Genomic DNA, 27267 nt, shown 5'->3' on the forward strand with positions numbered 1-27267 from the left:
GACATTTCAAGTCGCGCAAATGGCAATTTAGTTATTTACCTTTCAAACAAATGAAGGCAAACCTCCTCATCCATGTCCCTAGACTCTCAATCACATTCCTCAACACCCTGGAATCTATCAAGGTCAACCCAACACTCTTATACTAGGAGACCTCAACTACCCCTCCTTCAACTAGGAAAGATACTGAAGCACCAATACACTGGCCCAACGCTTCCTGGAATTCATCATTTCCCTTGCCCTGGACCAGCTCATTCTGACACCCGGTAGAGGAAACAACATCCTTGACCTGTGTTGATTACTAAAATATGGACCGTTGATTGACAACAGCAGTCAATCCCTACCTGGTCAGATCCAACATAGAGTAATCACCATGGAAATCCACATCTCACTCACACACCCTGCAAAGGTAACCACCTTAAAAAACTTCTCCAAATCTGACTTTGGATTCATAAAAACAGAGGTGGCTAACTTCACAGCACCCATGCCAATGGCAAATACCTACATGACTGCAGAATCATGCACAAATGCACTGTACAAATATGTACATCAATGCATGGAACTAGCCATAGCCAACAGAACCATGACACTCTCCTCCAATCACTGGAGGCCAATCTGGTGGTCCACTGCCATTAATAAACTGTACAACAGAAGGAAAAAACTGTTGCAGAAAAAGGTGGAGTCCCAAGAGTGGTAAAACTCCCTTATTAACCTCAACAACAACTTGAGATCCCTCATGAAATCATCTAAAGCCAGCTATGATGGCAGAATTGTAGCAGACACTGACAACAATCACAAAGCCTTTGATAGTTATATCAAGAACCTCCGTGGCAATACCCAGAAGTGCTCTGAGTTACTGCACAATGCTTCCTCCTATACTGATGTAACAGATATTGCCAACATTCTTGCCAACACATTCAGTGCCAGCTTTACCCCTCTTCCCCCCAGGGGAACAATCAGAGTGCCAGAAAAATGCAGGGCACCCAAGATTACTGCCACCCAGGTTAAACCTGCATTTTCCACGGGCAAAAATAAAGCTTCCATGGGACCCCAAATTATCCATGGCTGTGTTCTCCATGAACTACAAAGATACCTGGCATCACATCTGTGTGCGCTGTTCAGTCACAGCTTCACCTCAGGCTTTGTCCCTCCAAAATGGTACACTGCTACAATCATCCCTCTCCATAAAGGGATAGTGACTACAGACCCTGGGAATTATCAGCCCATTAGCCTGATGCTTCTGATATGTACAGCTATGGACCGCATCATCAGGGACCTGATTGACAAACATCTAAGTAATCTCCTAACTCCGGACCTCACAAAGTTTGGCTTTGTGAAAGGAAGATCATGCCTGCTTAACCTGGTTGACTTGTTTGATTCAGTCACCAGGGTCTGTGTATGACAGTAAAGCACTGCATACAGCTTACATCAATCTGGCCAAGGATCTTGATACCATTCCTCTGTCAGGAATTATTGATGAACCCAAACTAGGCATCAACCCCTATATCACTGGGGGGGTTGCAAATTGGCTCACAGATAGAACATGCAGTGTGAAAGTAGTGAGCTCCAAGTCAGACTGCCAACCAGTCATGAGTGGAGTCCCACAGGGATCACTCCTGGGTACTCTCCTGTTCAGCATCTACTTCTCAGGAGTGCAGGCCAATACAAATGACCTCTTGCTGACCAAGTTCACAGACAACTGCAAGCTGGGAGCCATCATTAACTCCACAAGTGATGCAGACATCCTACAGAAAGCCCTCACTGAGACCACTGACTGATGTGGAAACCAAGGCCTGAAGTTTAACACCACAAAATGCAGCATCAGCCCCTTTGGTAAAAACTCAGTTCCCACTAAGTACCACATTGATGGGAGCCCACTGAACACTGTAGGGATTATAAGAAATGTGGGGACACAGGTTGACAGCAACCTCTCCTTTAACCACCACGTTGCCACTGTGGTCAGGAAATCCTTCTAGGTGGCACATCTCGTTACCAAAGGTTTTGCATCCAGGAAAAAAGTGGACATCGTCTCTGTGTACTCTTCCCTCATTAGGCCAGTCATTAAGTATAATGGCCCATTTGGCATGTACCTCAGTAGGCACCGGCAACTACTGGAGAGGCCACAAAAGTACCTCACAAAGAGGATCTTAGGCATTAAACACATGTTCTACACAGACAAACTCAAAGACTCCAGCTATTCTCTATCTCATATCACGTACTTAGAGGTGATATCTGCTTGACTTACAAAGCCATGTCTTATCCAGCTGTTTTAGAAATGCTACATCTAAAGTCATCCCAATCCCTCTGCATGACACACTGCAGCAACCTTGACCTCATTACCACAATCACCACAACATGCTGGAGGGATAGGTTCCTCACCCAGAGACTGCACATGACTTGGAATAGACTTCCCATACATGTCAAGCAAAGCACATAGATGACCCTGTTCCAGAGAAATCTTGATGAGTGGATCGGTAATAGAAAGTTCACCCCAGGGATCACTCCAATGGCTCTACTTGATGGAGGCACTGGGAATGAACAAACATCTCTGGGAATGGACATCAGGTGGCACAATGGCAGGGAACTTCTATGGGCTAGGCTTGTAAAGGCTCCAGGGCCATTAGCCTAGTACACACCTTTAAACCTGTAAGGGAGTGACATCAGCATGACTGATAAAGTAGGCCAGTGGGTGGGAAACTTACACTCACACATTTGCCAGATCTGATAGTAGAACCTCTGCCTATTTAGTTATTTGTACTATAGTGTTGCACAGTTATCACACCCACTATAGAACTTACTGGGCTGACAATTGGCCAAAAGTGCTGATAAGGGGAATGACATCGGCAGGACTGATAAAGTAGCGCAGAGGGTGGGAAACTTATCAAAATACTTCTTCCTACAAACATGCACACTTACACACCCACACACACATTTGGCAGATCTGACAGTAGAACCCCTGCCTATGTAGTTATTTGTACTACAGTGTTACATAGTTAATGAAAATTTTACAGAGCTTACTGTGCTGACAACTGGCCAAAGGTGCTCATAAGGGGAATGATGTCAGCATGAGTGATAGAGTAGGGCAGTGGGTGGGAGACTTATCAAAATGATTCTTCTTACAAACATACACACACTTATTTGCTAGATCTGAGATTAGAACCCTTTTGTGGCTAGTGATTTACACTATAGCATTACACAGTTATCACACTAGCTACGGAGCTTACTAAGCTGACAACTGGCCAAGGGTGCCGATAAGGGAATGACAGCAGCAATACTGATAAAGTCGGCACTGGGAAGTGTTGTGGGTGGGACTGGCCTAAACTGTTTCACCTACAAACAAACACACGCACACCTGCCAGTATTGAGATTAGAACCCCTAACTATTTAGTTATTTGTACTACAGGGTTACGCAGTTATTGCACATGCTACAGGGTTTATAGGGATGATCAGTGTCCAATGGTACTTCTAAGGTGAATGCCAGTAGCAGAGCTTGTGACGTAGGGTGATGTGAAGTGTACTGAGTGGGAAGAGTCTCCTAATACTTAGACCTTTGGACACACACACACACACACACACACACACACACACACACACACACACATGCACACACACAATGTGATATTATAAACCCAACCTTAGTACTGTTACATAATGGGGCTCACCGTTTATGCTGGCACGTGCAACTGTTTACAACTGGTATGCCACTATCCACAGCAGGACATCACTGTATGCCATTCAGGGTATCCGTGTGTGTGACTCACTCTGTCTGTGTTCCCCTGTGTGTCTCTCTCTGTATCGCTGTCTGTCTCTCAGTTCCCCACATCTATGTGTGTATGCTTGACATATGTTGCCCATATATATGTGTGTGTATCTCCCTCAACAGATGCAGATATATTGCATATGGGCCACCTACAGCTAGCTGAGGGTAATCCTTTCTGATATGTGTGTGTGTTAGGACAGTTGAGGTGTACATAGCTGTCTGTATGCACAGGGAAATATACACAATACAGTCATATATTTCAAATCCGATTTGGGTTCCAACATGTCCTGTGATTCTTTAAGTGGAGGAGCATGCCCAGTGTGACCTTCTATAGTCATAGTGGGACTCCATTCCAGAGATAGGTGTACTCCAATCCAGGGTTTTGTGTGTTACAGCCATACCTCTCAGGACTACACAGGACTTTCCTCAGGGTACTTTGTTTGTTTAGCAGACATTTTCTGACATACCTGTAGTCTGAAACTGCAATGTATTGTGCCATTACTTAGTGTCAGACATCCTCAGATCATCACAGTGCTTTACCAGAGGAATACTAGTTGTATAATGCATACAACAATATTATGAGGGCAGCTATGTAAATTCTTGCCCAACAAGGCCATTTGTGAGGTGTAGCTACAGCCAGGTAAGTAATGACATGGTTGTGTAAACAGTCCAACAACCTGGTGATATACTGGCTGGGGATCTCCTGCTTGTGTGATATCTTTCTGACCTGAGATGTCATATCCTTGTGTGGGCATACCTCTCACCTGTACATTTTCTGGCAGGTTGTCCAGGTGCTTGGCTAGAAGTTTCATCCTTTCTATGTAAACCTGTGTTTTTATGGCAAGTTAGTTGCATATAAGTAAAGAGTGATGTTACAAAATAATGACAGACATTACTGTTTCAGACTACATACCTTCAGACAATTCCCGCTACTGCAAAATCCTCACCCTACCAACTTTCTCAGTATGTAAGGGTGATATTTACAACACATGCCCATCATTGTGCCTTAGTTCCACTTTTATTTCTGCCCTTGTCAAGACATCATGCTGTCAGAGGTTGGGAGTTATGTATGTGGGTACAGAGTGCATTCAGCTGTGCAGGCATGTCCATTATATGTAAAAGCAAACATAAGAAAAATGGATTATTGAAAAAGACCACTGGCAACACTATCAAAAAGGACTTATATTCACAAAAGCCTTGACACATCTACTAGGCATCCTTCTAGATGTCACTAATATGTGTAGTATATTCCAAATAGCACTTCAACTTCCAGGTATGTCAGTGGCAGAACAGTGAGTGTCACTGACATGCATAACAGTTGGCATGACAGTTATCTGCACATGGCACTATCAAAGACAGCACTGTACCTAGGGCACTACAAGACAACTGCCAGTAGAATATGCTGGCTCGATCAAGACAGTATTAACCACACATACACATAGCTCATTGACCCCTGCATATTATGGACAGGCAATATGTTTTCATGTGTGTTGGTACATCCCTGCCAATGTGTGCTATGCTGCTATTTCCCTGCAAACATATATGTTCCTGCATTTGTGTGGGTATATTGGGGTGGTTACATCTGTCAACTGTGCACATTTTCAGACTGTGCTGATATTTGTTTTATATTTTTGTTTCATTTACCATACTATTGTGCCCTGTCTTGGGGACTAGAGGCATATCAGTAAAGAGCCTAGGTCACATTGTACTGGCATACATTTGAGTTTCAGACTTCTTACCCTTCATAGCCTTGCTGCAACTGAAGGTCCTGCTGTGCTATCACTGTGTGAGTCTGTAGGGGATAATTCAACATTGCCGCCATTTGTGTGCCTTTACTAGACATTTCTCTGTGGTTTTGTATAGCTGACTTGCTATGTGGGTGTGAGGGGTGGGTATGGGACCCCCACCCTAGCATCCATGCCTGTGACCTATGACCCCCAGTTATTTGTCCCCACACATATACTGCAGTGGGATTTGCCACCTTGGGTACTACTGCATAGTGTGTGGAGGGCAGTTTTGACCAGATATTTCCTAGTGTCCCACAATGCTGTCAGTTGTGTTCTGCTATCCCAGTAGGCCAACCCATTCCTTTGCATGCATGCAGCATTACCATAGATATGGTAGCAAAACATACTAATCCATTCATTTATTGTTAAGAAGACTGACTTACCTTGTGTTTGCAGCAGTTGTAAGGATGGTGCTTCAGAGCTGCCTATGTTGGATGCACACACTACACGGCCTATACATGGTAAGTTACAGGTAATGTGATGTGTGCGTCATTCATTTTACTGTGTGTGCAAGTCAGAGAAAGAGGTGTCAGTTCCTGGGGTCCCTACAGTGTCAGTGTGTGTGCTATGTGTTGCCTCATTGCCAAGGCCTGAACATACTGGCCACGCCTCCATCTGCCTACAGGAGCAGGCTCAGGGGCTTCCTCCTGTGACTCCCTCTTTGCCTGTGGGGACATGGCAATGGTGGTGGGCTGTGTGGCCCTTCCCTGTGCTGTTTCTACTGCAGCTGTTTCTGCAGGATCATACTGTGTAGCATGGCACATACTATGTACATGTGTGCACATGTGGCTGGAGAGTAAAGCAAGGCTCCACAGACTCCACCAGATATGTCAAGGCAGAGGAACCATGACTTCAGCATCCCAAACACATGCTCTATAATGATCCTGGTTTGTGTGTGTGCCTCATTATGGTGTTCTTGCTTGGGTGTGCGTGCATTTCTGATGGGTGTCATCATCCATGGCTCCAGTGCATAGCCAGCATCCCCTACCAGACGGCCATATGGAATGCCCCCACTGGCAAATGCCTGGTACATCTGTGTCAGATGTGGGAGTAGTGATAGCTTTCAGCGCTGCCAGCACACAAATTCATGATAATGCCCTGGGCATTACACATGACCTGGCAGCTGATGGGGGGGAATCCCTTGTGGTTTATGTAGAACCTACCCTGTTCACCGGATGGTGCTTTGATGTGAATGGGCATGCAGTCTATGGCACCCAGTACTTCCGGGTATTCTGCTACAAGGTGGAAGAGATGCATATTGCTGGCCATCTCATCATGGGTGTTGGGGAAGTAAATGTGCTCACCGGTATATGGTAGCATGGCATCCAGGAACTGCTGGAGTACCTTGGATGCAGATGCAGGTGCCTGTGAGACCCCCATGATGTCCCCTGTAGGTCTTTGGCAAGTACCTATAGCTAGAATTCTTAAGACTACACATACCTTGGTATCCACTGGGATGGGTTCCCCTCTGTTGGTTCTAGGTCTGAGTCGAGGCTGGCACAGCTCAGTGATTTGCTGAAGTATGTCTCTGTCCACCCTGTAGCACTCTATCTCCAGATCATGTACCCCTGGTAAGTTACCCTGTGTCTGAACATTCTTCTCCTCCTCCTTGGTCTGTGGCGGCTGTCAGCATTATCCTCCTATCCACCGTCAGCCTCTAGCACATACTGATGGATCAAAGCAATGGCAGCCCCTAACATTTTTCCAGTTAAAATTCCCCTGCATGTGTACACCAATTGTTCAGATTTTGTGGGAAAAAAACAGACTGTAAGGTGTTTCCACACTTTATACTGTTGTGCTGCAGATGCTGCCTGTATGATTGGCTGACTATGATGCATTTCGCTTGCCAGCTATGTTATTTGTACTTGATTTCTTTAATTCTGCTATTTTCCTTTTTTTTTTCTTTTCCCCCTTCCCATTTCCTCCCCTTTTAAGCCCTGAGGCACACCGCACAAACCCGGTGTCCAAATGTAGACAGTCCCGCTATTTCCGTTTTTTGTTTTTTTTGTTTTGTTTTGTTTTAGACTGGGTGAGCACCATGCAAACCCATTTAGCTTATGTAAACAGTAAGAAATGGCTCTCCTCTGGGTGTGAACATGCTCCTCAGTTCATGGAATAAGTCAATACAGCCTCAGACACACACCTTTGCTTAGCTGTTCTTAGGTAAGCTTATATTTGCGCCTTAGGGCTCCAATGTGCTTACAACATGCCTTACACACCCCTTTTCAGGTCTGTTGCTCCTCCTAGTTACACCATCGTGCTAGAGCACCTACACAGTTAGGTGCAGTTTGGGACTTAGAAGATTTTTGTGATTTAGTAAATTTCCCCTCATTTGCATACCCCACTGCCTTAGTCCATAGTTACTGCACTTTGCAGAAATGTATTCGGTTATTAACCGAATACATTTCTGCAGAAATGTATCCGGTTATTAACCGAATACATTTCTGCAAATAACACTGTTCTTGCATGGATACTTGGCTGCTCGGTAAAGTGCTAATTCACCTCATTTGCTCATGGTTTTCACCAGCAAATGAGGTAATTAGCATTCTGTAGCCATATCCCTGCAGGAACAGTGTAGGCACACTCGTGCATGTCAGAGCATCTGTTTGCTGGATCGCTCGGTGGCCATATTCCATGCAGGAAGTGCTACACTGTTCCTGCATTGAAATATAGGCTGAATGAATGCCCAGGATTGTTATTGTTTTTTTGTTAAATAGCCAGGCTTCCATATTATAATAAAATATAATATAATAAAATTATAATTTATTAGTAATAAAATATTTATATTGGATTATACACTGCTTTCTGGAGTTAGTTTTATTTTGTTTATTAACCTGGATACAGCACTGATATACATGGACCTTTTACAGACTGAAACTGGGACAAACAGTACTGTTCAGTTAAGTGACTCATTAGAATCACACAGTAGGCAAACTGAGGCTGAGGGACCAGTTGTGGTTTCTAACTGAATGCTGGGCCTCATTTTGAGTCTTTAAAAAAAATCCATGTTTATTCTGCACTGAAAGGGTCAGTCACACAGTTATTTTTTAGAATGCTTTGACTAATTCCCATGGCAGACAATACTGAATAAAAATTCATCAAAATAAATTTGTATATGTATGAAGTAAAACATTTATCCATGCTGTATGCTTCCTAGTTCACAATGTTAAGTGTTCCTTACTTTGCCCATTTGTTCAACATTTTGGAGACGTAAAGTTGAGATGTAAAGTTGAGAGTTATGGAGACAGTATTTTTAGTTTTTGATCTATCATGAATAAAAGTGAGTGCTGGATTTGTTTCAGTACAGGAAACACTTTTTTTCAGAGTGTCTTTTTTTGGGTTTGTTAATGGATAATGGATGGACTCTGCTATGAATATAAATATATTTCATTTATTTCTATTATATTTATACCATAACTTCTCTATGTTTAAGCCCTAGATTATTCATATTATGTCTCTTTACATTTAACATAGTTGCTAGATTACTTGTGTGATAGGTTAACTCATTCAAGCCTATGGCATCTTTTCTGTATTCTTCCACTTTATTCTGATAGCTCCATATGGCATCCAGACATTTTTTGGGAGTCTAGGTTCTATAATAAAGTGATTTAGCAGTTAATAAAATCCAGTATTAGAAAGGGAAAGTGTAAATAACTAAGACAGTTTATCTAGGATGTGTTGCATTCCTGAAATAATCACTGTTTGCGGTTATTAGTCATATTTTATATTTCCATTCATATTTTAATAGTTGAGAGCTCTGCATGTTACTGAGAAACTGACATGAAATATGATAGTGAGACAGAAATAAAAATGATTGTCAATGTCCACTTACTGTGCACTATCTTGGAGATATTGCCAGCTGCTTGCTAATAATTATGAAGACTGTGTGACTTACAAACTATTGCATAGCATCAGGTGAAACCTTAGATGATGTTGAAAAAAATGAACTTGATATTTATATTTGCAAATCACACATCTTGAGAAGTATTAAGTATTATATTGCTGATTACAACTGAACATAATATTTCATATTACTGTAAACATTTCAACAAACATGCACTCAGAGAAGAAGCATGACCATGTATTTTATAAAATTGTTGCCATGTTCCTAAGTTTGGCCCTAGGCAGGAGGAACACTGTCACAAGCTCCTTATAAAAGTTTATTAGGGTGTGTGCCTGTTTTACTTTATAATGAAGTCACCATTACTAAGATGTTTTCAGATTTATCAGGCCATAAATTCATCCTTATGGTCTTTTGATTGTGGCATGCGTCAGTGTTAACTCAAGATATTTTCTTGCCATGAGCTCTCCCTATTGCCATTGTATGGTTGTTTTGCAACAGTATGTGGGAGCTCTGAGTAATATGCACATGAGCTGTGGTTCTGGTAAAAGTTTATGGCATTAACATTGAAAAATTTAAAGATTATTTTATGGAAATAGGGGAGAGAGATGCCCAACTAAAGTGTGCGGGCAAGGTTAGGGGCCCCTGGACTATTACCCTGACTAGGGCCAGGGGTCAGCTTTCTTACCCATTTCTGATATCACTCTTCTTAGTCCTATCAATCCCCTCTGCAAAACACTTTAATACCCCAAAGTACTTTTCCCTCTTCTATCACGTTTCAAAGATTTACAAACAAACTTTTTAACTCATCATATCAAATGTCTTTTGAATTTCCATAAATACAATGCCTGCTTTTCTGTTCCTTTCCTTCTCTGCACAAGTGATAAAGTCCAAGAATAAATACCAGTGATCAATATCATATCTCTCAGCTGTCCAGATTTTTGCCTCATATTTTTGTTCTGTTTCTTATAAAATTTGTGGTTTTCCCAGCAAATCATTGAGAATTGAAGTAACTAAATAAGGACAAACATTTGATTTTCGGACTTCATATCCTTCAGAAAATGCATGCTAACATAACTCTTGCTATTTTATCAACTTTCTAAGTTTATAAGAGCAACACAAGTCACTAAATAACAGACATTTGGGCTTCAAACTTCCTTATTCTTCAGAAAATACATGCTAACACAAAACTTGTTATTCTAACAACTTTCTAGGTTTATAAGAGAAATATTTAAAATCTGTACCTGTTTATGGGCCTTTGTTCCCCCCATCATCTTAGGCTTTGCCAGATTTCTTGCACTAATAGATTAAGAGAGGTGATATGTATACAACCTCCCATTTACAATTCCTACCTACCTGAGTCAACTCAATAAAGTATCTATAATCATTCAAGTGCATAATTCCACATTCCAGTTACATAACAACATGGCTTGAAATTTTGTGGGGTTCTTCAGTTCACCCTTCTTTCCTGTTTTGGCAGGACTAGAGCAGTCTCTTTCCCCAACAAAGGCTATATAGTTCCTGCATCTATTACCTCATTCATCACATCCTTTAAAACTTTACATTAGTTCTAATCACAGCATTTTATACTAATCAAGACCCCTCTGCCAACAGTTTCGTAGTAACCATAGCATGGACCAAGATGATTTTCTTTAATCACTACATTACCTTTCCTCCTTGCCATGCTAAAGTGCTCCCAAAAACCTAGCCAAAATATTTGCCTCTTTCATCTCATTGCCCAAAATGAGTAATTTTCCTCCACAATGACCACCTGACTCCATGTATAAAATTGCAGTACCCTATGCAGCCTGTCCATTTCTGGATCTAACACAGAATTAGAGTCTTCCTCATAAAACTTATATCCCCATATTTATGTAACTCTTGATAGCTGAAAATCATTCCAAAAGTATGCCCCCCATCTTTGTTTGTGTCATAATATGAAACAAACACTGTTCCTACCAGATACAATGTCCCACCACACTACCTCTATTCAGTGAAATCCTTTCTTGTGTTTCCCTTGTTCCCTCACTTTTAATTTAAACTACTGAATCATGACTCCCTCCCTAACTTCACAAATCCATTTCCCTCTTTATATAGTTGTTTATACCTAAAGAATCCCATGTTGGAAATTAAAAACTACACTTTCCCATTCTTTAGCTGTCTCTATTTGAACCCCCTCCCACTTCCCCTCTGAAGTTAGACCCGAAGGGTCTTTGAACAGGACCAACTGGGCCACCTATGTTCTACCCCAGCAATGAGTTTTGCTGGCTACTGTAACCATACATACAACTATAACAGCATATTCTAGCTCCCTCAATCCCCTATGCCCTCCTCTACATCCTTACCTAACAGATTGTGGTCCTGTTTACCCCTCACGCTCCCTCCTTTACTATCTCTTTGACTATCCCAAGCCATTACATGCAATAAAAGATGCCACTGAACAGCATAATATTATGTAGTTTGTACCCTTTGAAAAGTTTAGCTAACCCATTAGAAAGATTCATTCACTCTTTAACTTTTGGAACACCCATGCTTTTCTGCCACATTCCAATTTCCAATCAAAGACATGCATCTGTAGCATTTCTCCCCAGTCCTCCACTGAAAACTGGCTCATTCCAAGTCAGACTTTCCCTGTAAACAAATGTTAAATAAATAAATAAATAAAATTGTGGAGGAAACACGGATTCATATAACTTTACCTAAAGACCATTTCACTGACACCCATTTCACTGAGACCAAATCACCTAAAATTCATTTCACCTAAAACTAATTTCACTGACAAGTAGTACTCTAAGGCAAGTCAAAGGTATATGTCCATTTTCCCACTGTAGTGCGATCCTGGTGTTAGTATACACACACATATATATATATATATATATATATATATATATTAAGGGAGGGAGGGTATAGCCCCCCCCCCGCTTATATTGGTTTTATGTTGTCTGGTTTTGTTTTACATTATTTAGTAAAAGCCAACTAGGTGGGGTGCTACACACCCCACAACCCCAATGTGGGGTCTGCACCCCCCACACCGCCCCTTAATATATATACTAACACCAGGATCGAACTACAGTGGGGAAAAAGACATATACCTTTAACTTGCCTTACAGTACTACAGTGAAATGAGTTTTAGGTGAAATGAACTCTAGGTGATTTGGTCTCAGTGAAATGAGTTTAGGTGAAATGGTCTTTAGGTGAAGTGATACGAACCCAGGAAACACACATATTCTGTGCCACCTTTATAATTCCTACCTCTCAGATGAGCAGAAGAAAAAAGAATAGTCCTTGTTCCTGCAAAACTAGTCCCCTACACAAAAAAAAAAAAAGAACACTCCTGTGCCATAACAAAGCTTTGATAAATGAATGAATAAACACATATAATAAACATGCATAGGATCAAAAGCAGTACAAAGACATAACCATTGATTACATCAGTATGATTAGAAGGTTTATGTGCTGTCCCCTTTAAAACTTCCATCCATATGTACAGTATACACAAAACATGGGTATACACAACAGAATACGCTATATAGCCTTCCTCCCACCCATACCTCTCAACCTGCAGACATTGAAAATAGGAGCAAAAGGCCTTGGATAGAAGTCTAATTAACATTAAATTGGAACAGCAACCAGCACATAACTCTTCCTGCTTCCTGTAGGAATGTGAGATACTTTTCAGAAACATGTTTAAGAACAGAGTGACAGAAATGAAGGAAAAAAATTGCAAGCACATTATTAAAGAGACAAACCCAGCCACTGGGGATGCACAAGCCAGTGCATTTCTTTGTGCCGGTCCCAAGCCGGAATAAATGGGGAGGGTTGTGTCAGGAAGGGCATCTGGCATAAAAATTCTGCCACATCACTTATGGCGCAAAAATTTCATATTTCCATACCGGATCAGTCGAGGCCCGGGTTAACAACGATCGTCACCAGTGCTGTTAGCCAACAGGGTGCTGGCGGAAATTGGGCTACTGTTGGCCGAAGGAGAAGAGGAGGGTGAAGGCATGCCTGAAGGCAAGAAGAGAGGAGGAAGGTTAGGAGTGTAACAGTGAGGGTAGGAACTTTGAATGTTGGCAGTATGACTGGTATAGGAAGAGAGCTAGCTGATATGATGGAAAGAAGGAAGGTTGATATATTGTGCGTGCAAGAGACCAGATGGAAGGGAAGTAAGGCCAGGTGTTTAGGAAATGGGTTCAAATTGTTCTATCATGGTGTGGATGGCAGGAGAAATGGGGTAGGGGTTATACTAAAGGAACAATATGCCAAGAGTGTTTTAGACGTGAAGAGAGTATCTGACAGAGTGATGTTTATGAAGCTCAAAATTGATGGTGTAATGATGAATGTTGTTAGTGCATATGCTCCACAAGTTGGGTGTGCGATGGATGAGAAAGAGAAATTTTGGAGTGAGTTGGATGAAGTTGTGGTGAGTGTACCCAAGGGTGAGAGACTAGTGATCGGTGCGGACTTTAATGGGCATGTTGGTGAAGTGAGCAGAGGGGATGAGGAAGTGATGGTTAGGTATGGTGTTAAGGAGAGGAATGCAGAAGGTCAGATGATTGTGGATTTTGCGAAAAGGATGGACATGGCTGTGGTGAATACGTATTTTAAGAAGAGGGAGGAGCATAGGGTGACGTACAAGAGTAGAGGAAGATGCACACAGGTAGATTATATCCTATGTAGGAGGGCCAGTCTGAAGGAGATTGGAGACTGGAAAGTGGTGGCAGGGGAAAGTGCAGCTAAGCAGCATAGAATGGTGGTCTGCAGGATGACGTTGGTGATCAAGAAGAGGAAGAGGAGTGTGAAAGCAGTGCCAAGGATTAAATGGTGGAAGTTAAAAAAAGGTGATTGTGAAGTGGAGTTTAGGGAAGAGTTAAGACAGGCACTGGGAGGCAGTGGAGAGTTACCGAATAGCTGGGTAACTACAGCAGAACTAGTAAGGGAGACTGCTAGAAAGGTGCTTGGTGTGACATCTGGACAGAGGAAGGAGGACAAGGAGACCTGGTGGTGGAATGAGGAAGTACAGGAGAATATACAGAGGAAGAGGCTGGTGAAGAAGAAGTGGGATTGTCAAAGAGATGAAGAAAGTAGACATGAGTATAAGGAGATGAGGCGCATGGCAAAGAGAGAGGTGTTGAAAGCTAAGGATAAGGTGTATGGAGAGTTGTATGAGAGATTGGACACTAAAGAGGGAGAAAAGGACCTGTACTAATTTGCTAGACAGAGGGACAGAGCTGGGAAAGATGTGCAGCAAGTAAGGGTGATAAAGGATACTGAGGGAAAGGTACTCACAAGAGAGGAGAGTGTGTTGAGTAGATGGAAAGAGTATTTTGAGAGGCTGATGAATGAAGAGAATGAGAGAGAGGGAAGGTTGGATGATGTGGGGATAGTGAATCAGGAAGTGAAACAGATTAGCAAGGAGGAAGTAAGGACAGCTATGAAGAGGATGAAGAATGGAAAGGCAGTTGGCCCAGATGACATATCAATGGAAGCATGGAGGTGCTTAGGAGACATGGCAGTGGAATTTTTAACTAGATTGTTTAATGACATTTTGGAAAGTCAGAGGATGCCTGAGGAGTGGAGACAAAGTGTTTTGGTACCTATCTTTAAGAATAAGGGTGATGTGCAGAGCTGCAGTAACTACAGAGGGATAAAATTGATCAGTCACAGCTTGAAGTTATGGGAAAGAGTAGTAGAAGCTAGGTTAAGAAGGGAGGTGATGATTAGTGATCGGCAGTATGGTGTCATGCCAGGAAAGAGCACTACAGATGCAATGTTTGCTCTGAGAGTGTTATTGGAGAAATACAGAGAAGGTCAGAAGGAGTTACATTGTGTCTTTGTAGACTTGGAGAAAGCATATGACAGGGTGCCTAGAGAAGAGTTGTGGTATTGTATGAGGAAGTCAGGAGTGGAGAGAAGTATGTAAGAGTGGTACAGGATATGTACGAGGGTAGTGTGACAGTGGTGAGGACTGCAGTGGGAGTGACAGATCCATTTAAGGTGGAGGTGGGATTACATCAAGGATCAGCTCTGAGTCCTTTCTTATTTGCAGTGGTGATAGACAGGTTGACAGATGAGATCAGACAGGAGGCCCCGTGGACTATGATGCTTGCAGATGACATTGTGATCTGTACTGAGAGTAGGAATCAGGTTGAGGAGACTCTGGAGAGGTGGAGATATGCCCTAGAGAGCAGAGGAATGAAGGTCAGGAGGGCTAAGACAGAATATATGTGTGTAAATGAGAGGGAGGGTAGAGGAATGGTGAGGATGCAGGGAGTAGAGTTGGTAAAGGTGGACAAGTTTAAGTACTTGGGATCAACAGTTCAGAGTAATGGTGAAGGTGGAAGAGAGGTGAAGAAGAGAGGGTGGAATGGGTGGAGAAGAGTGTCAGGAGTGATTTGTGACAGACAGGTACCAGTAAGAGTGAAAGGGAAGGTCTACAAGAGGGTAGTAAGACCAGCTATGTTATATGGGTTGGAGACAGTGGCAATGACAAAAAGCCAGGTGTCAGAGCTGGATGTGGCAGAGTTAAAGATGTTAAGATTTGCACTCGGTGTGACTAGGATGGATAGGATTAGAAATCAGTATGTTAGAGGGTCAGCTCATGTTGGACAGTTTGGAGACAATGCAAGAGAGACGAGATTGCGTTGGTTTGGACATGTGCTGAGGAGGGATGATGGGTATATTGGGAAAAAGATGCTAAGGATGGATCTGCCAGGTAAGAGGAAAAGAGGAAGGCCTAAGATAAGGTTTATGGATGTGGTGAGAGAGGACATGCAGGAGGGCGGTGTGACAGAGCAAGATGCAGAGGATAGGAAGAAATGGAAAGAGATGATCCACTGCGGCGACCCCTAATGGGAAAAGCTGAAAGATGATGATGAATATTAAAGAGACAGTGTTAAATCTGTTGACTTTAATGAACTTTACTGCAAAATTTTACCATACAAGGTCAGAAGAAGGAAGATATAAGATGTGTGTTTTCTTTCTTAAAATTATTCATGCCATTAGTATGTTGGTCATTGTAGTGTTGTTTTCTGTGTACTAGATACATTAAAACTCTTATGTGACAAGTGGGACTCATAAAATTGTTTGAAGGAGTAAATCAAACCCAAAAATACAGACAACCAATAAAAATATGGATATGGGATACGAAAATATGAAAACATCCTAGCAAACAATATTCTATAATAGTTATTAGGAATAATAAATTAATGTATTACTTAAAAGATGTCATATACAAAACAATCGTACACCTAGCTTTTCCTACATGCAAATTAATCTGTCCAACCGACCACAAAGAATAATCCAGCCTCCCTCCCTTTACCACAAAGCAGATTAACAGACTGTCTCTGACCTTTAGAGAGTTAAGTATTAAAAGTCACTGAAATGCTGCTAAAATATATGCAGGCAAAAGCAATACATCCTTTTCCATCACACAGCTTATATCTATAGTTATTGTGTCCAGTTGTTCCACTGTACTCATCACTCTTTAGGTCATTTATTGAGTATAATGCCCTTTTTGGGATATGTGTCCAAACACTTGTCACAACTGGAACGATCACACTGCTTTCTCATTAAAAAAAAAAAATCAAGGGCCTAAATCATAACAACTATTCGGGCTGTCTCAATGACTTGTCCTTTTTCTCAGTATCATGCAGAGTAATGAGAAACGACCACTGCTTCACATACAGATATTCAACAGTCCCATTCTGGCAGACCTATTATACATTTGTAAGTCCAATGGTGTTGTAAACACTTGCACAAGGGATCACAATCTGCTTTGTAAAATAAATATAACATTTTGGAAGAACAGGTATGCATCACAGGGGATACTACTTCTGAGGAACCACCTTCCAGTGCACATAAAACAAAGTACTTCTCTTAATCAGTTCAAACATAATTTGGCAGAATGCATGGGTAACCACAAATTCACTTCTGGTTTAGCAGACGTTCCTTTTGGACAGGAGAAACATGTGAATGAAACTGATATAATTCTTATATTTGTATATTTTTTCCTTTGGTCACCAAAACTATGAGCCAGTGCTCATAAATCTGCTAGTAAAGAATTCAGCCTTTTTCACCCAAGCAGCATCACCTAGTATCTATTACCTTCTGGCAGAAGTTCACAGTTCACCACATCTTCCCCAATCTCCTCCCTACTGTAAGGAGTGTCTGTCAGAATCTTCTGAATAATACACTTTTTATGAACAACTCTGGCTTTCTAATTAATGATCCTCACTACAGTAGCAAGATCAGAACAAAGAGAAGGTAACAAAATTAGAATCCTTGTAAGTACCAGGAGCCCCATCCATAGCCCTACAACACTTATGTGCTAATGACTTGATTTACACTATGTTGATAAATTATTTCCTAAGTCTCTTTAGGCTTATCTAATCAGTCATTACACCACTATTGTTACTTTCATTTCATTATGGTCTCCTTGATGAATAATATTATATTTGCAAGATTATTTGTATAACTTTCCTCCAGAACATCCAAAATCATTATATTTTTCTATGACATCTTCTATATCATTGCATTGCTGCTTGGCATACACCATCTGCTTTATAGGTGACTTGTCACTTATGCTAACATTCTGAACTCTAGCAGTCTTTCCTGCAAGAAGCTTGATACTGGATGATTCCTCCGTATGTCCAGCTTTTGCAACTTTCTCTTCCATATCCGTGCCCATAATAAGATCAGAATCAGAAATACTTTATTATTTTCATAGGTAAGTACTAGGCTATCTGGCCAAGGGCATTTATAAGCCTAGTCAGAATGTGTTGGCATTCACCACTCCCTTAGATTAGTTCCCTGTGCCTCTGTCCAGAAGAGCCATTAGTTCCCTGTGCCACTGTCCATCAGAGCCACTGCAGTGATCCCCGGGGTAAATTTTCTGTTTCCCATCCACTTGTCAAGGTTTCTCTTGAAGAATGTTAGTGAGGGGCTCTGCCTGATCTATACTGGAATCTTGTTCCAAAGCATAGGGAGTCTCTGGGATAGGAATCTATCCCTCCTGCATGTCCTATTTATTGTTGTGGTGAGGTTTATATCTCTACAGCGTGTGGCTCTCCGAGATTTGTTTTCTTTTTAGGTGGAGCATGTCCATCAATTCTGGGTTGGACATGGCCTTGTATGTCAGGCAGAGATCACCTCTGAGTAAGTGGTATGCAACCGAGTAGAGCTGGAGTCTCTTGAGTCGGGCTGCATAGGGCATCTGTTTGTGGCCAGTAATCCTCCTGGTGAGGTACTTTTGTGGCCTTTCCAGCTGTTGCAGGTGTCTTGTAAGGTACATCCCAAATGGGGCATTGCATTCTATGATGGGTCTAATGAGTGATGAGTAGAGAGGCACAATAACCTCTTTTGTTCTAGATGCGAACCCTTTTGTGATTAGGTGGGCCACATAGAAAGATTTTCTAACCACCTTGGCAATATGATTATCAAAGGAGAGATTACTATCTACTTTGGTCCCCAGAGCCCTTATTACATTTTCTGTATTTAGGGGACTACCACCTATGTGGTAGTTCATGGATACTTTGTTTTTTCCAAAGGGGATGACTATGCACTTTTTGGCTTGAGGCCATGATTTTGACACCAGATATCCATTTCAGTGATACCCATCTGGAGGGTGTCTGTATCAGCCGGAGAATCAATTATGGCCCCTAGTTTGCAGTCGTCTGCGAACTTGGTCAGCCATAGTCCTCCTATGCTTGCCTGTACCTCTGAGAAGTATATACCGAACAGGAGGGGACCTAGGACTGAGCCCTGGGGGACGCCACTTGTAACCGGTTTAGAGTCGGACGTAGAGCCTGCAACTCTCACCATGTGGGTTCTATCCATGAGCCAGTTGGCAACCCATCTCATGATGTAGGGGTTTATGTTTAAGCTGGTGAGCTTTTCTATAATACTAGAATGGGGAATGGTGTTGAAAGCCTTTGCGAGGTCTAGGTAGGCTGTGTGGACCTCATTTCCCTCATCTAATGCCTTGCTAACCATCTCAAAGAAGTCCACCAGGTTTAGGAGGCATGGTCTGCCCTTAACAAAGCCAAACTGGGTAGGGTTCAAGGTTTGGAGGTTCCCAATGTCTCTGTTAATGAGTTCCATGATGATGCATTCCATAGCCTCGCAGACCAGGCTAGTCAGGCTTATAGGGCGATAGTTCCCAGGGTCCGTTGTGGCTCTACCTTTGAGGAGCAGGATAACTGTTGCTATGCACCACTCTGTGGGTACATAGCCTGTAGAGAGGCTGAGTTTGAACAGTGTGTTTAGGTGAGGGGTTAGTTCATTTTGGAGCTCTTGTAAGACACAGCCTGGGACACTGTCCGGTCCCATTGAAGCTGTGTTTTTGGTTTTGGATAAGGCTGTTTAAACCTGTGTGTCAGTGATTGATGGGGCCCTACATTCTTCTAGTATGGTTATGGGCCCTTTAGGGGGTAAGAGGGGGGTGAAGTTTGCACTAAACCTGTCTGCCAGAATGTTTTCAATATCAGTCAGTTCAGTGTATTTTGTGCCATTCTGCACTAATTCAGAGCAGATCTGAGAGTTTCCACTTAGGTTCTTAATATAGCTAAAGAACACTTTGTGGTTATCTTTGGATTCATTGGCAATTTTTCCTTCTGTTGTATAGCTTGTTTAAGGCAGTGGTCCACCAAACTGGTTTCCTTTTCTTGGAGAGTGAGTCTTGGTTTTACTTAGGATAGCATGATCCATGCATTCCTGCAGATGCTCATAGAATGCCTTTGTAAAGGTTTCAGCAGCTTGGACAGCATTGTCCTTTAGCATGGGGGCTGTGAACCTTCCCACCTCAGTCTTAAGTAATGTGAAGTTTGCTTTTAAAAAGTTTTTCATGGTGGTTTCCTTGACTGGGGGTGGGGGCGGAATGTGGATATCCAGAGTGATTAGTCTATGGTCTGATCTAACCAGCGAGGGGTTGACCTCTGGTGTGGAACACTGGTCGCTCATGTTGGTGATGACCAGGTCCAATATGTTGTTCCCTCTGATGGGGGTGTTAACCAGTTGATCCAGGGCCAGGGCGTTCGAGTTTATAAATTCTAGGAAGCGTTGGGCAAGGGAGTTAGTACTTGAGTAGTTCTCCCAGTTTATGTTTGGGTATTTGAAATCACCCAGTATTAAGGTGTTTGGTAGGACTTTCATATTTCCCAGTGACTCCAGAAATGTGGAATGGGGGTCCTTGGCCATGGTGGGTGATCTGTAGCAAGCTATAATTTGGATTGCAGTTTTGCCCATTGTTAGTTGCACATGGACGATCTCTGATGCATTGTGCTGTGCCACTAACCCGGAGGTGTGGACATCCTTGATGAATATGGATACATCCCCACCTTTGGTGTTTCAGTCCTGGTTCTGTGGCCGAAAGGTATGGTATGAGTTATAGCCTAGTAGTGCTGGGGTGCTCTCAGGAGCCTTAAACCAGGTTTCTGTTACTGCACAGATGTCGATGTTCTCCATACTGAGGAGTGCCTGGAGTGCATGCATTTTGAGGTTTAGATTTCTGGCGTTGAGTAGCATTACCCTCAGTTTTTAATTATTTGTGCTATTTATGGTGATGGGATTGTCTTTTGATCCTTGCCTAAAAAAGGCACTATGGGGGCGGCAAGAGCCTTGGCCAGTATTCAAAAGCCTAAGGGTGACAGATGCAAGCCATCTCTTGTGAAGCAATGTGGCTTGTCAAGCATGTCATCCCAGGTGGACAGATACTGGATCCCCTTTGAATGACACCAGAAACTTAGCCAGTTGTTGAACTTGATCATTTTTTCTTTATACTGTGGCATCATTCTTGGTGAGGGCTGGATGCTACTCAGGGTCAGGGACATACCAGCCTGGGCTACATGATCAGAGAGCTCTTCCATGTCTGTTTTCATGTAGTCCAGGGAGGTACGTCTCAGGTCATTCACACCAACATGGGCAATGACAGAGCTGTATTTGTACTTGTTCTTTAGTGACCTGAGTGCTTGTTTTATGTGGAGGATCCTGGCACCCTACAGGCAGCTAACTGTAACCTTCCCCTTGTCCAGCCTAGTTAGTGGGACTTCAGTGTGCCTAACTATAGAGTCGCCTATTCCTAGTGTGTCGGCTATGTTATTTTGCATTAAGGGCTGTGATTGTGCGGCAAACTGATTTAGTAAAGTATGTGTTTCATGGTTAGTGATGGGGTGTGGAGGTTGCTTGAATGTCTGCTTTGGAGGTCTCTGATGCTTTTGCAGATTTTTACTTAGAGCCTCCGAGTATGTTTTCATGTATTCATGTGTGTTATTTGCCTGTGTTGGTTTATTAGGTCTATGTGAGACTGGTGGTGTGTTGCAAGTATTACCCTTCTCCTCTTGGCTGTCAGTTCCAGTCTTGGGATGAGAGAGCTTTGCCTCCAGTTTGGCTGTATAATTGCATCTCTCGCATATATTAGCATTTGATGATAGGAGGAGAGGGTTGTCTGTGTGCATGAGGCAGTTGTAACATTGCCTCAAAATGCCCAGATTCACCAGTTGGACTGGAGAGTACACTGGAAACTGCCCTTTGGACATGTCTGAATAGGTAGAGTAAGCTGTTTTTCTGACTGGCTGGTGTGGACGAACAGAGAGCCTTGTCCTTCTGGACAGTATGGGGGGGTCTAGTGCTAGGGTTAATTAGTGCTTGCTATGAGTTTTAAGCAAGTGCTTGACTGTGAAATGAATGGTTTGAGTGCTAAGGTTGAAGGTTTGTCTAGTTCCAAGGGAAAAATTGAAGAGTAGACTTTGTGGAGTCGAGAATAGTTTAACTCTAGCTAAATGGCGCTGCACAAATGTGGTTTTTATAGCAGAGAAGTGAAAGAGATAGAAATTAACCCAAAATGGCTGATAAACTATTAACTTCTGGGCTGAAACCACTCCTCCAGGGACAGATAGGCTGCTGAAAGCTCCCCTCTCTCACAGGTGAACAAAGAAACTTCCTTCTATCCGAGTAAGGTATGGGCAACACAGAAACTTGTAACACAGCCCTGGATTCAGCAATAACCTGAAAACTGGACTATACTAGTTCAGAAAGGTGGGAAACAAGTATATATATATATATATATATATATATATATATATATATATATATATATATTTTTTTTTTTCAGAAAATAGAGCAGATACAATCAAAACAGCAATTTGCCCAATTAACCAGTTAAAAAGCTTAAAACTGAGCCCTGTTCCAGCAGTCTTCAATCAGACAAGTTCTAACTGCACAGTCCTGCCACTAGGTACAGAGAAACTTTCTCCAAAATGATGGCCTGGATCAGTGCACAAGTTATACAAACAAAGCTAAATCCTGCCGGCCTGAATCTAGTCTATGCTACAGCAAACAAGGCGTACCGATTTCAGAAAGAAACAGTTCAAGTAAGCATACGCAATAAGTCTTTAACCAAAAATTCCCAGCTCAGAAGGGCAGCATCTATACTCTCCTCCCACAAGAGTGCAGCCACAAACCTTCTTAATGTAAAATAACTGGCCTGAAGCCCAAGTGCTTAACTCAGAGCTAATACACTTTTAGAATAAAAGACACTGAGCCTTCAGTCAGCAGTTCCCAACTTAGAAGGATGTACGCTACCTGCCCTGCCACAACACTGCAGACCACAAACCTTCTTAATGTAATACAATTGGTTTGAAGCCCAAGTGCTTGATTGATCCTACAGGAAATTGCTTATGTTACTTATGTTGCAACGGCACAGATAAACATAGAAACAATGTAGACCAAACACATATGTTACATAATTAGATATGACAGATACTATACTCACTTATGTTAGCCACATATATAACAGCAACACCTGTCATAGGTACACTGTTGACCATAGCCAATGTATTAGATGAGTTTGATGCCACATATAATAGTGACATGAAAGGGAGAAGTGCACTGGGGACAAGATCTTCTCCTGCCATGATGATGCTTACAATTCTATCTGCTTAAGGACTCCAGTCTTCCTCCATGGACTGGTGCCTTTCATTACATACAAATTAAACATCATGGCGTCTTCTAAGGAATGATGCCAACATACTGTTCCCTGCCACATAACCATCAATATGCCTGAGTGGTATTACCCCTTCCCTTATCTTTTAGATAGGGTCTGTAATTCAGTTCACATTTGGTATATTTGTACAAGAAACTCTTCATTACATGAGCCCTACACCATGCAAGCATCAAAACTTTTTTATTTTTTATTTATTTATTTTTGTTTTTTGTTAGCAGCTTGGTGCAAAGGTGGCTGTTTGAGTTTAAATCAGTGGCATTCAATTAACAACAGTTTCAGCTTACCAGAAGAGATTATACCATGCCCCCCCCCCGTGTGCACATCACTAGGATTTCTACACCATGCACATATCACAACATTTCCTTCAGCTAATTCTCTGTATGTTAGATTGCATCCTTTGGCTCACCCCTTCAGACCAGCAATGTGGACATTTTCATACTATGCTCTATTCATTAGATCCTCCTGTTAAGATAACAAGCTATTAATGGCTGCCCATAGCATAGGCATACTTGTGTCTTAGTACTACCACCAAAGTTGCCTTTCCAAATTACTACTTTGCTTTTCAATAATGACAGCACCTTTCTTTACTCGCTGTGTTACATTTTACTGCTAACAAGAGCTTTGTTTAACAATTAAGTTTTTACCACCTTATGCAGCCACCACCTGCCACATGGCATGTATGTCTAGGGACAGAGTATTCAGTTTGTTGAGAATGTGATCCAATGTTTTATCCCTTGTCATAAAATCACCGACCAGCAAGTACCACTATCAAGTCGTCTAAGTCTTATCTACGAGCATAAGTAGTGTTGTCTCCTGAACACTCCTACCAAAAGTTGAAGTCAATCAGACTAGGGTCACTCCACAAAATGATCATGCCACCAGATGTATTCAGGCTTATTAATACACCTATCTCTGCCTACATTTAAAGAAATCATAGGAATAGATTCCCTATTCACCACCTCTCCTATCTTTGGGGGTCTTCCCTGACTCTGCTCCTCTACTTTTATCCAATTGATCCAGTTGCCCTATTAGAGATATGGGTCAGGTATCCTTGGGCTAGGCAAGAGCCCTGTAGCCCATGTTTCCTGCTTGGGAAGAGCCATATCAGTCCATTTATGTCTCCTGTGGCAATAAAATGGATGTAAGGAGTGAGCCAGCCACAAGCATCAATGGAACAGTTTATATTTCGCTGTGGAGCGATTCCCACTGCAGACTGCTTGGTTGCACATGATGGTGCTGCCTGCTTGTGACTCTGCTCATTACAGGCAGACTGTACTCAGCAGGCATATATTTATGGGTGCAGAGTACACTCAGTAGGCTCATAATTGTGGGTACAGGGTACACATAGCAGGCTCATATTTCCGGGTGCAGCACCTAGTGCTCCTGCAAGGCATGACTCAATGAACAAGCTGCAGCCACTTCAGCATCCCAGGACTGAAAAGCTGTCCACTCACTCACTCACTCACTCACTCACTCACTCACTCACTCACTCACTCACTCACTCACTCACATCAGTTCAGAAAGATGTCTTCCTCGAATGTGCTGCTTTTCAAATATGGGTTGTCTGAGTTGCGGTAACAGCTTTTTACCCTGTGTTATACAGCAAAGGTCAGAAATTCGTAGCTGATTTTATGAGATATAGCAAATCCATACATAAGATTGTGTTATAAAAATTCTAGAATCTCAATAGAATATAAGATTGATATTCATCCCATGAAACTGTTTGCTCAAGCTGCTTTTTAGTATTATAATAAAAGAAGAAAAACTATTTGAGGCGTATAATAAATTATACAATGAGGCAGTGTAGCCAATTGACCCCAAATATGAGAACATGAATGCATGAACTTTGACAAATTCTATAATAACTTTTCAAGTGAGAAACATTCTTAACATAAAAAGTAGCACACATCTTAAATATGCTGCCTGTATAAGTCAGTTCACTAATGTAGAAGCATGATTCCTTCCTATGGCATAGGCAACTTGGGTAAATTAGTAGACCTAGCTCTGAAGGAGCTGACATGGAGAGGGAAAGGAAGAAAAATGAAGGAGATGTAGCTGCTTGCTTGTGTATGGGGTCCATTACATGTTATGGAGGAGTATACCTCTTCATTGTTGGTATTGCCTGAGAATACAGCAGAGTGCATGCCAGGTCTGAGGGAGAAGACCACAGCAGGGATGACATGCCACCACACAGGTGGAGCATAGCCTCATCATGCCCCATTTCATGACCTTTGTCAGTTAAGCCCAGTTGGGCAGAGTTGTGATAATGAGGAAAGAGTGTATTAAGGCAGAAGCTGCAGGACCTACTAGATAAAACAGGACAAAATGACTTGACATTCATAATAAGGGACCTGAATGCTCATTTTGGGATAGACACAACAAGATACAAGGACTGTCAGGGCTACATGAGTGGGGCAATAAGAATAAAGGAGAGGCCATTCTAGACTTCTGTCAAGCAAATAGTTTGATGGTAATCAGTAAGACAGATAGCCACAAGATCAGATACACGAGTGGCCAACACACAAAGATAGATTTCCTCCTAGTAAGGAAAGAGTACCTGAGTGGAATCAAGGATTGCAGTGTCATCCCCAGTGAAACAGAAACCACTGGTAGCCACAATCAGCTGCAACCAATGGTTAAAGCAGACCCTGAGGTCATCAGAGACTAGGCTGAAGTCCTGTTAGCTGACTAGTGTAAAAAGACAAGAGTTCAAGGAAATGCTCAGGTCTCTAACACCTCAGGAAAAAGAGAAAATAAGTGGAATCAAAGAAGAATGGCAGCATCTCAAAACAGTATGTGTGAAGACCATAGAGCAGAAATGCAGCTGAGCCAGGTATGGAAATGAGCTACATAAGGAAAGCTGGTGGTGGAATATAGAACTCCAGGAAGTTGTCAAAATAAATAAGGAGAGCATGAAAAAGTGTGACAGAAATGGCAGACTTGTCTAAGAATGAATACTGGCTGGCTAACAAAGAGGTTAATAGAACAGTAGCAATAACAAAGAACAAGGCAAAAGAGGCAATGTACCAGATTCTGGAAAGTGACTCAGCAGATAGCACAAAGGAATTGTCTCAGGTTACAAGGCAAAGATAAAGATCACAGCCATCAGATATCATTAATAAGTGATGCCAGCAAAACTCTGCTCAACAGTCTACAGGACATCAATTGCAGATGGAAGGAATACATCCAGCAGCTTCTGAATGAAAAAAAAAAAACTACATAGAAGCTGTACTGCCCACAATAAAAGAAGAGGTAGAGTTCACCCTAGAAGAAATAAGAATAGCACTAATTAAAATAAAGTGAGGGAAAGCAGTAGGCACAGATGAGGTAACTGCAGATATAATCAAGATGTTGGGTGAGTTAGAGGAGAAATGGCTCCTGTGGGTGCTCACAGCAGTATGGAGGGAGGGAAAGGTGTACACCAGATAAAGGGAGAATAAGCATTCTAGTGCCAGTGTACAAGAACAAAGGGGGCATTCTTAAGTATGGACACTGTAGAGCTAACAAAGTGGATATTCTCAACTATGGACACTGCAGAGCTATTCTATCTCATTGTACCAATGTGCTGGAAAGGGTTATTGGTAAACAAATATAAGGAGTAGTAGAAAGTAAGATGGAAGATGAGCAATTCAGATCAGAATGCAGCACAAGTGACCCAATATTTGCAGTGAGACAGGCAATAGAGAAGAAGATAGAGATAAAGAAAGAGTCCAACTAGGTATTTCTGGACTTGTAGAAAGCATATGGCAAGTGTCAAAGAAAACTGATTTGGGCAGTCATGTGATGGTTTAATATCCCAAAAACATTGGTAGAATGAGTGACACTTATGTAAAAAGACCCAAGGATGAACAGTGTTTGGACTCAAAGGGGAGTTTCAACAGGG

At 42.1% G+C, this 27267-nt stretch overlaps 1 protein-coding gene across 2 annotated transcripts in view; it reads right to left on the minus strand.

Annotated features, from left to right (window-relative positions):
* Window positions 1–27267, minus strand: part of LOC122809631 (cytochrome P450 2J6-like) — a 1067145-nt gene that overhangs the window by 967343 nt on the left and 72535 nt on the right. The window lies entirely within an intron of this gene.

Source organism: Protopterus annectens, chromosome 8.part0 (assembly GCF_019279795.1).
Source record: "Protopterus annectens isolate FY-2018-M chromosome 8.part0, PAN1.0, whole genome shotgun sequence".
Taxonomy (NCBI): Eukaryota; Metazoa; Chordata; order Ceratodontiformes; family Protopteridae; genus Protopterus; species Protopterus annectens.